At 46.2% G+C, this 8,664-nt stretch overlaps 1 protein-coding gene across 2 annotated transcripts in view; it reads right to left on the bottom strand.

Moving 5' to 3' along the window:
• Window positions 1–8,093, bottom strand: part of LOC146355976 (uncharacterized) — a 32,452-nt gene extending 24,359 nt beyond the window's left edge. For both annotated transcript variants that reach the window (XM_084831385.1, XM_084831387.1), the window contains exon 1: window positions 7,881–8,093. The gene's annotated coding sequence lies outside the window, so the exon portion shown is untranslated. The remainder of the gene's footprint in view (window positions 1–7,880) is intronic.
• Between the last annotated feature and the right edge of the window lie 571 nt (window positions 8,094–8,664).

Genomic DNA, 8,664 nt, shown 5'->3' on the forward strand with positions numbered 1-8,664 from the left:
TTATTGGCTGAGAGGCTGAGCCATAATCCTGAAAAATCCCTGGTTCAAATCTCTTGTCAAGCACAAATTCAGCAGGAGGTTTGGGACAAAGAAAATCTGACCTTCCAAGAGGATGAGAAAACAAGAACTACACATTTGCAAGTAGATCATATTCCGTTACATCATTGCACTGCTTTTCTAGCAGCAAGCCGTTTTGGACAACCACTTTCCTCAGAGCCTGCGTCTTAACAACGCATGGAAGGCTTTGGCCTTTGCAAAGAGGTTCTCCTTTGTTTGCCTCTAGTGTTTTATACAGGATGGGTTTGATATGTGGATAAGGCAAGGAAGGACAATTATATTGAAATGGCAGTGGTATGGCATAAATGGGGAGAGGGAAAGATGGAAGCAAAAAGGAGAATAAGAGGGTTGACGCATGGAGATGGGATTCTAAGAGGAGACATGCTTAAGAGCATCGTCATGTTTATATATAAAAGACTGCCTTCTCAGCCTGCCTGGGTTTAAACGTCTTCAACAAAGGCCCTTCTTTTGATACCACCACCTTCAGAAGTACATCTGGTGGTGATGCCAGAGAGGGCCTACTTGGTGGCTATTGCCTTCCTCTCTGCTGTCCTTCCGCCAGCAGGCAAAGCTGTGTTTATTCAAGCAGGCCTTTGACATGTAGGCTGGTCTGATGGGTTGGGTGCTGTTTTTATTCTGTGATTATTGTGTTTTTAACTGTGTTTTTAAATGTATTTGTTTTATTATTGCCTTAATAGTTTTTATTTTACATATTTTTGGTTCCTATAATTGCATGCTACCTTCAGTGCCATTTTCTGGGTAGAAATTAAATAAAGACATTTTTGGTGTACAAATTAAATAAATAAATATAGTATTCAGAATGCTTAAAATATGTTATTTCAATAACCCTTCAAGAGCCCTGCCAGGTAGGATGGTATTAATCTGCCCATTTTGCAGATGGAGGCTGAGAGATCACAGAATAGTAAGGTTGGAAAGGGCCTATCGGACCATCGAGTCCAGCCCCTTGCTCAAGGCGGGAATCCAAGTCAGACCATCCTCGACAGATGGCTGTCCAGCCTCATCTTGAATGCCTCCGGTGTGGGACAGCCCACCACCTCCGTAGGTAATTGGTTCCATTGTCGTATTGCTCTAACAGTCAGGAAGTTTTTCCTGATGTTCAGCCGGAATCTGAACATTCAAATCTGATCAGCATTGCCTGCACCTCCTCCTCCAAGTCATTAAGAAAAATGTGGAAGAGCACTGGGCCCAGGACTGAGCCCTGCAGTACCCCACTCGTTACCTCTCCCCAGTTTGAGAAGATCCCATTAATAAGCACTCTTTCAGTCCGATTCTGTAGCCAACTGTGGATCCACCTGATCGTTGTTTTCATCTAGCCCACTTTGAGTTAGTTTGCTCATCAGGAGATCATGGGGAATTTTGTCGAAAGCTTTGCTGAAGTCAAGATATATTATTTCCACAGCATTCCCACAGTCCACAAGGGAGGTTACCTGATCCAAAAATGAGATCAGATTCGTCTGGCAGGATTTGCTCTTGACAAATCCATGTTAGCTTTGAGTAATCACTGCATTGTTTTCAAGGTGCTTACAGATGGATTGCTTTATCACCTGCTCCAGAATGTTCCCAGGGGTTGATGTTACACTGACTGGTCTGTAGTTCCCAGGTTCCTCCTTTTTACCCTTTTTGAAGATAGGGACATTAGCCCTCCTGGCTCATATTACAAGCTGAATATCAGCCAACAATGTGATGTGGCTGCAAAAAAGGCAAATGCTATTTTGGGCTGCATTAATAGGAGCATAGCTTCCAAATCCCAGGAAGTACTAGTTCCCCTCTACACAGCACTGGTTAGGCCTCATCTGGAGTACTGTGTCCAGTTCTGGGCACCACACTTTAAGAAGGATGCAGACAAGCTGGAGAGGGTTCAGAGGAGGGCAACAAAGATGATCAGGGGACTGGAAACAAAGCCCTATGAAGAGAGACTGAAAGAACTGGGCATGTTTAGCCTTGAGAAGAGAAGACTGAGGGGAGATATGATAGCGCTCTTCAAGTACTTGAAAGGTTGTCCCAGAGAGGAAGGCCAGGATCTCTTCTCGATCATCCCGGAGTGCAGGACACGGAATCATGGGCTCAAGTTACAGGAAGCCAGATTCCGGCTGAACATCAGGAAAAACATCCTGACTGTTAGAGCAATACGACAATGGAACCAATTAACTACGGAGGTAGTGGGCTCTCCCACACTGGAGGCATTCAAGATGAGGCTGGACAGCCATCTGTCGAGGATGGTCTGACTTGGCTTCCTGCCTTGAGCAGGGGGTTGGACTCGATGGTCTTGTAGGACCCTTCCAACCCTACTATTCTATGATTCTATGATCCTCCAGTCATCTGGCACTTCACCCGTCCTCCATGATTTCTGAAAGATAATAGACAGTGGTTCTGAGAGTTCTTCTGCCAGTTCCTTTATTACTCTAGGATGCAGTTCATCTGGCCCTGGACATTTGAACTCATTCAAAGTAATTAGGTGTTCCTTGACCATATGCCTATCGATCTCAAGCTGCAATCCTGCCCCTTCAGCCTGTACTTCGGCTTTGCCAGGGGGGTCATAGACCCTCTTTTGGGAGAAGACTGAGCCAAAGTAGGAATTCAGCACTTCTGCCTTTTCTTTGTCATTGGTTATCATTTTGCTATCCTTATTTAATAGCTGAACCACCATTCCTTTCCTCTGTCTTTTACTTTGCACGTAGCTGAAGAAAGCCTTTTTGTTGCTTTTAGCATCCCTCGCTACCCTCAGCTCGTGTTCAGCTTTAACCTTCCTGACGCCATCCCTGCAATTCTGTGCTACCTGCCTGTACTCTTCCTTTGTAGCTTGGCCTTCTTTCCACTTCCTACATGTGTCCTTTTTTGTTTTCAGGTCATCTCTAAGCTTTTTGTGAAGCCACATTGGCTTCTTCTGTTGTCTTCCACCTTTTCTTCTTGTTGGAATTGTTTGTAATTGTGCCTTGAGAATTTCCTTTTTTAAAAACTCCCACCCATCTTGGACTCCTTTTCTCGTTAGCGTCGCTTGCCATGGGACCTTACTGATCATTGTTCTGAGTTTATTAAAATCGGCTTTCCTAAAATCCAGGGTGGGCGTTTGGCTACACTCGGCTTTTGCTTCCTTTAGAACCAAGAACTCAAGTATAACATATTCACTTTCCCTCAGAGTTCCTGTAACTGCTACTTTATCCACTAAGTCATCTCTGTTGGTTAGGATCAAGTCGAGGAGAGCCAATCCTCTAGTTCCTTCCTCTACTTTCTGTAGGAGGAAGTTATCCACAACACAAGTCAGGAATTTCCTGGAGGGGCCATGTTTTGCAGAATTTGTCTCCCAACAAATATCGGGGAAATTGAAGTCCCCCATTACTACTACATCATGCTTCCTTGAAACATTGGCTATTTGCTTTTCAAAAGTTTCATCCTCGTCTTCTCCTTGATTGAGGGGCCGGTAGTAGACTCCGACCACCAGGTTCCTTTTATTCTTTGCTACATTTAACCCAGATGCTGTTGATGGGGCTACCAAGCTCAGATGGTTGAGGGCCACCTAGTATGTTTATGGCTGAGACAAGATTTGAACTAGGGGCTTCATGTTTCATCTCTTGGTCTCTTAGCTACTAGGTTAAAATAACTCAAAGTATGCTAACTTTGTCTTCACACCCTTTAATCAATAGCATGTCCATTAAAAAGTTGCAGGCTGGATCTGTGCTTCCACATCTACATACCGGGTAAAAAAATTAACAGGAGATATTTTCTCTCTCAATACGTTGGGAGAGAGACAGAGATTGAAGTGACGGGCTGCAATTCACAGGTAGAACCCATGCTTTGCACACAGAAGATCACAGGATCAATCCCCAAAATCTACAGTTATGGCTGGAGGAAATCCCTGCATGGAAACCAGGGGAGTGGTTGTCAGGCACTGTAATAGACTATATTGGATGAATGGGTTGGATTCAAGTTCCTGGTTTATGGTTTGTTTTTATTTATTTTTTTTATTGTAGGTCATCTTGAGTGTGTCCAAATAGCTATCTTCTAAGTAAGGATAACACTGCATGCATCTGATGAAGCAGCTCCTGCCACAATCAATCTCTTAGGCTGCAGTCCTATGCACACTTACTTGGGAGCAAGCCCCGTTGAACTGCATGAAACTTACTTCTGAGCAGTCTTGCATAGGACTGAATTTTTAGGCTTCAACCACAGGCCCACCTACTTAGGTTTCCCCTAATGAATATCGTGAGATTAATTTACAAGAACATGGAGCAATCTTCTAAGGGAGAACTCCTATGCATGTTTCGCCATGCTGGCTGGGGAATGCTGTAAGTTGTAGGGCTTTTTTCTGTCTAACCATGCATAGGATTGCACCCTAAGTCTTTCAAGCGCTACAAGACTCTCTTTAGCATTTGCTGTAATAAACAAGTATGGGTACCTCCCTGGGATTTGCTTCCCACCTCCTCCCCACATCCCATTCAAAAGGAAAAATCAAAATCAAGCATTCCCAGTCTTATTTATTTAATTTCTATACAGCCCACTACCCGAAGCTCTCTGGGTGGTTCACAAAAACTAAAACCACAAAGTACAACATCCTCAGATCTTCTTCAGTAATATAAAAGTGGCGGTGGGGGATTGAGCTGGTCAAAAAATTACCCTGAAAATGCTCCCGTGATAGGGGTGTGTGGATCGGGGAGATATAAGACGGTCCATTGTTATTAGCCTCATATTGCAGATGGGGGAAAGGGAGACTGAGAGAAGGGGACAACGACCCTGTAATGTAATCCATTCTTGTTATCCCCATACTTTCAAGAGCCACAAGGCTCTCTCGAGTGTTTTCCGTTAATAAGCTTGGAGGGCTCCCTCTCCAGGATTTGTATCCCAACGCCCAAGGAAAAGATGCTTGGTCTTTGAGCTTCACATAATTTTAAGTGGTATAAGTGTTTTGTTTTCTTGAGTGGTATAAGTGGTATAAGTGTTTTGTTTTCACTAAACCATTCAGGTATGACCTAAATCATATCCCTTATGAATATACAGTGGAAGTGAAGAATAGATTTCAGGGATTAGACCTGATAGACAGAGTGCCTGAGGAACTATGGACGGAGGTCCGTAACACTGTTCAGGAGGCAGCAACTCAATCCATCCCAAAGAAAAAGAAACGCAAGAAAGCCAAGTGGCTGTCTGATGAGGCTTTACAAGTAGCTGAGGAAAGAAGGGAAGCGAAAAGCAAGGGAGAAAGGGGAAGATATATCCAACTGAATGCAGAGTTCCATAGAATAGCAAGGAGAGACAAGAAGGCCTTCTTAAATGAACAATGCAAAGAAATCGAGGAAAACAACAGAATGGGAAAGACTAGAGATCTCTTCAAGAAAATCGGAGATCTCAAGGGAACGTTTTGTGCAAAGACGGGCATGATAAAGGACAAAGAAGGCAGGGACCTAACAGAAGCAGATGAGATTAAGAAGAGGTGGAAAGAATACACAGAAGAACTATACAGGAAAGATCTTAATGTCCCTGATAGCCATGAGAGTGCGGTCACTGAACTTGAGCCGGACATCCTAGAGAGTGAAGTCAAGTGGGCCTTAGGAAGCATTAGTAACAACAAAGCTAGCGGAGATGACAGTATTCCAGCTCAGCTATTTAAATCCTAAAAGATTATGCTGTTAAAGTGCTGCATTCAATATGCCAACAAATTTGGAACACTCAACAATGGCCGCAAGACTGGAAAAGGTCAGTTAACATTCCAATTCCAAAGAAGGGCAACGCCAAAGAGTGTTCAAACTACCGCACAATTGCGCTCATTTCACAGGCCAGCAAGGTGATGCTCAAAATCCTACAAGCTAGGCTTCAGCAGTATGCAAACCGAGAACTGCCGGAAGTACAAGCTGGGTTTCGAAGAGGCAGAGGAACTAGAGATCAAATCGCCAACATTCGCTGCATCATGGAGAAAGCAAGAGAATTCCAGAAAAACGTCTATTTCTGCTTCACTGACTACGCTAAAGCCTTTGATTGTGTGGATCACAACAAACTCTGGCAAATTCTTAAAGTGATGGGAATACCAGACCACCTTACCTGTCTCCTGTGAAACCTGTACGAGGGTCAAGAAGCAACAGTAAGAACCAGACATGGAACAACCGATTGGTTCAAAATTGGGAAAGGAGTACGACAAGGCTGCATATTGTCACCCTGCTTATTTAACTTATATGCAGAGTACATCATGAGAAACCCTGGGATGGATGAATCACAGCTTGGAATTAAGATTGCTGGGAGAATTATCAACAACCTCAGATATGCAGACGATACCACCCTAATGGCAGAAAGTGAAGAGGATCTAAAGAGCCTCTTGTTGAAGGTGAAAGTGGAGAGTGCAAAAGCTGGTTTGAAAGTCAACATTAAAAAAATGAAGATCATGGCATCTGGCCCCATCACTTCCTGGCATATAGAAGGGGAAGAAATGGAAGCAGTGACAGTAAAATGGAAGTTTTACTTTCTTGGGCTCCAAGATCACCGCAGATGGTGACTGTAGCCATGAAATTAAAAGACGCTTGCTCCTTGGGAGGAAAGCGATGGCAAACCTAGACAGCATAGTAAGAAGCAGAGACATCACCTTGCCAACAAAGGTCCATCTAATCAAAGCTATGGTTTTCCCAGTAGTAATGTATGGCTGTGAGAGCTGGACTATAAGGAAGGCTGAGCGCCAAAGGATCGATGCTTTCAAACTGTGGTGCTGGAGAAGACTCTTACGAGTCCCCTGGACTGCAAGGAGGTCAAATCAGTCCATCCTAAAGGAAATCAACCCTGACTGCTCATTGGAAGGACAGATAATGAAGCTGAAGCTCAAATATTTTGGCCACCTAATGCAAAGAGAAAACTCTCTGGAAAAGACCCTGATGCTGGGAAAGACTGAAGGCAAAAGGAGAAGGGGACGGCAGAGGATGAGATGGCTAGATAGCATCACCGATGCAATGACTATGAACTTGAGCACGCTCCGGGAGAGAGCGCAGGACAGGAAGGCCTGGCGTGCTGTGGTCCATGGGGTCACGAAGAGTCGGACACGACTGAATGACTGAACAACAACAACAAGGCTAAGAGGGGGTTACAGTAACTCTGAAATAGGGCCTACTCTTAATATCATCACCATATTGTGGAATGAACAGGAGATGGGGTCCAATACTGGAAGAGAGAGGGGTGCCCCATAGTCCACAGGGGAGGGTGGAGGGAGACTGCTGAGGCTGCTTGGGGCACCCCTGTAGCCCTAGTCTAGAGTTACGAAGAGCCCTGCTGCATCAGACCAAGGGTCCATCTAGTCCAGCGTTCTGTTCACACAGCTGTCGACCAGGAACCCACAAGCAGGGCATGAGCGCAACAGCACCCTTCCGCCCACGTTCCCCAGCAACTGGTATGCATAGGCGTACTGCCTCTGATACTGGAGGTAGCTTAGAGGCATCAGGACCAGTAACCACTGATAGCCTCCTCCTCCAGGAATTTGTCTAACTCCCTTTTACATCTTGCGGTAGTGAATTCCGTAGTTTGACTCTGCGCTGCGTGAGGAGGTCCTTCCTTTCATCTGTCCTGAACCTCCTCACCGATACGCTTCATGCGGTGACCCCTTTGGGCTCTAGCGCTGTGAGAGAGGGAGAAAAACCCAATACTGCAGGTAGACACTGAGGCCGGGCAACTTGCAGCCAAATCCTTGGTGTGCCTACGCAGAAGCAAGCCTTTCTCCCGTGTAAGCAAGCGTGTAGGATTGCAGCCGTAAGGGCAGCCTCGCACCACCCATGAGCAGGCAGCTAAGTAGCGCTCTTTCCACAGCAACCACAGAGCTCGACGGAACTCCCAAACCATACCGGAAGCGACGAGGAGGCCGGTGTGACTCTTGGCTGGCTTGCTCTCAGCTGCGCGGCGCTGTTCGGGCGGCTGCGCGGGGGCTCAGTCTAGGGAGGGGGGACGATCCAACAGGAATCCCCGCATGCCCTCCGGACACTTTCCCCGGCTGGCTGGAAGGGGGGCAGCGGGAGGCTGCAGCCCCTCCGTCAAGGCAGATCCCCGCCTTTCCCTCTGGGCTTCCTGCTCAGATGGCGGTTTAACGGCGGAGGCGCTCCACGCCCGCCCCCTGCTGGACGACCCGATCGCTACAGACCCCCCCCACACACACACACACAACTAAATAGGATGCCAAATCCTATGTGCAGACTTCTAGTTTAATTGTAGCAGCAGCCTCTGAGGAGGTGGGCGAGTGCCACAAGAGGTATTTTTCTCCCTCTCTCATAACACTAGAATCTCAGGAAGCTGTTTGGTGGGAGATTCAGGGCAGGGCAAAGGAGGGCCTTCTTCACACTTCTAGCGCAGCGTTAACTATGGCATTCGCTACCGCAAGATGTAGTGATGGCCACCAGCTGGGATGGCTTTAAAAGGGGGTTAGGCAGATTCACAGAGGAGGCTATCAGCGGCTACTAGTCCTGATGCCTCTAAGCTACCTCCAGTATCAGAGGCAGTATGCCTATGTGCACCAGTTGCTGGGGAACTTGGCGGGAGGGTGTGCTCTTAATTGTCAGAGTACTCCTTCCCCCATTTTCCTAGATGGCTCTGACATGTCGCATGTTCTTGACAAATCAAGGTTCAAATATGATT

The sequence above is a fragment of the Heloderma suspectum genome, chromosome 2, assembly GCF_057233095.1.
Source record: "Heloderma suspectum isolate Gila_16-S chromosome 2, 16-S_ref, whole genome shotgun sequence".
Classification (NCBI taxonomy): Eukaryota; Metazoa; Chordata; class Lepidosauria; order Squamata; family Helodermatidae; genus Heloderma; species Heloderma suspectum.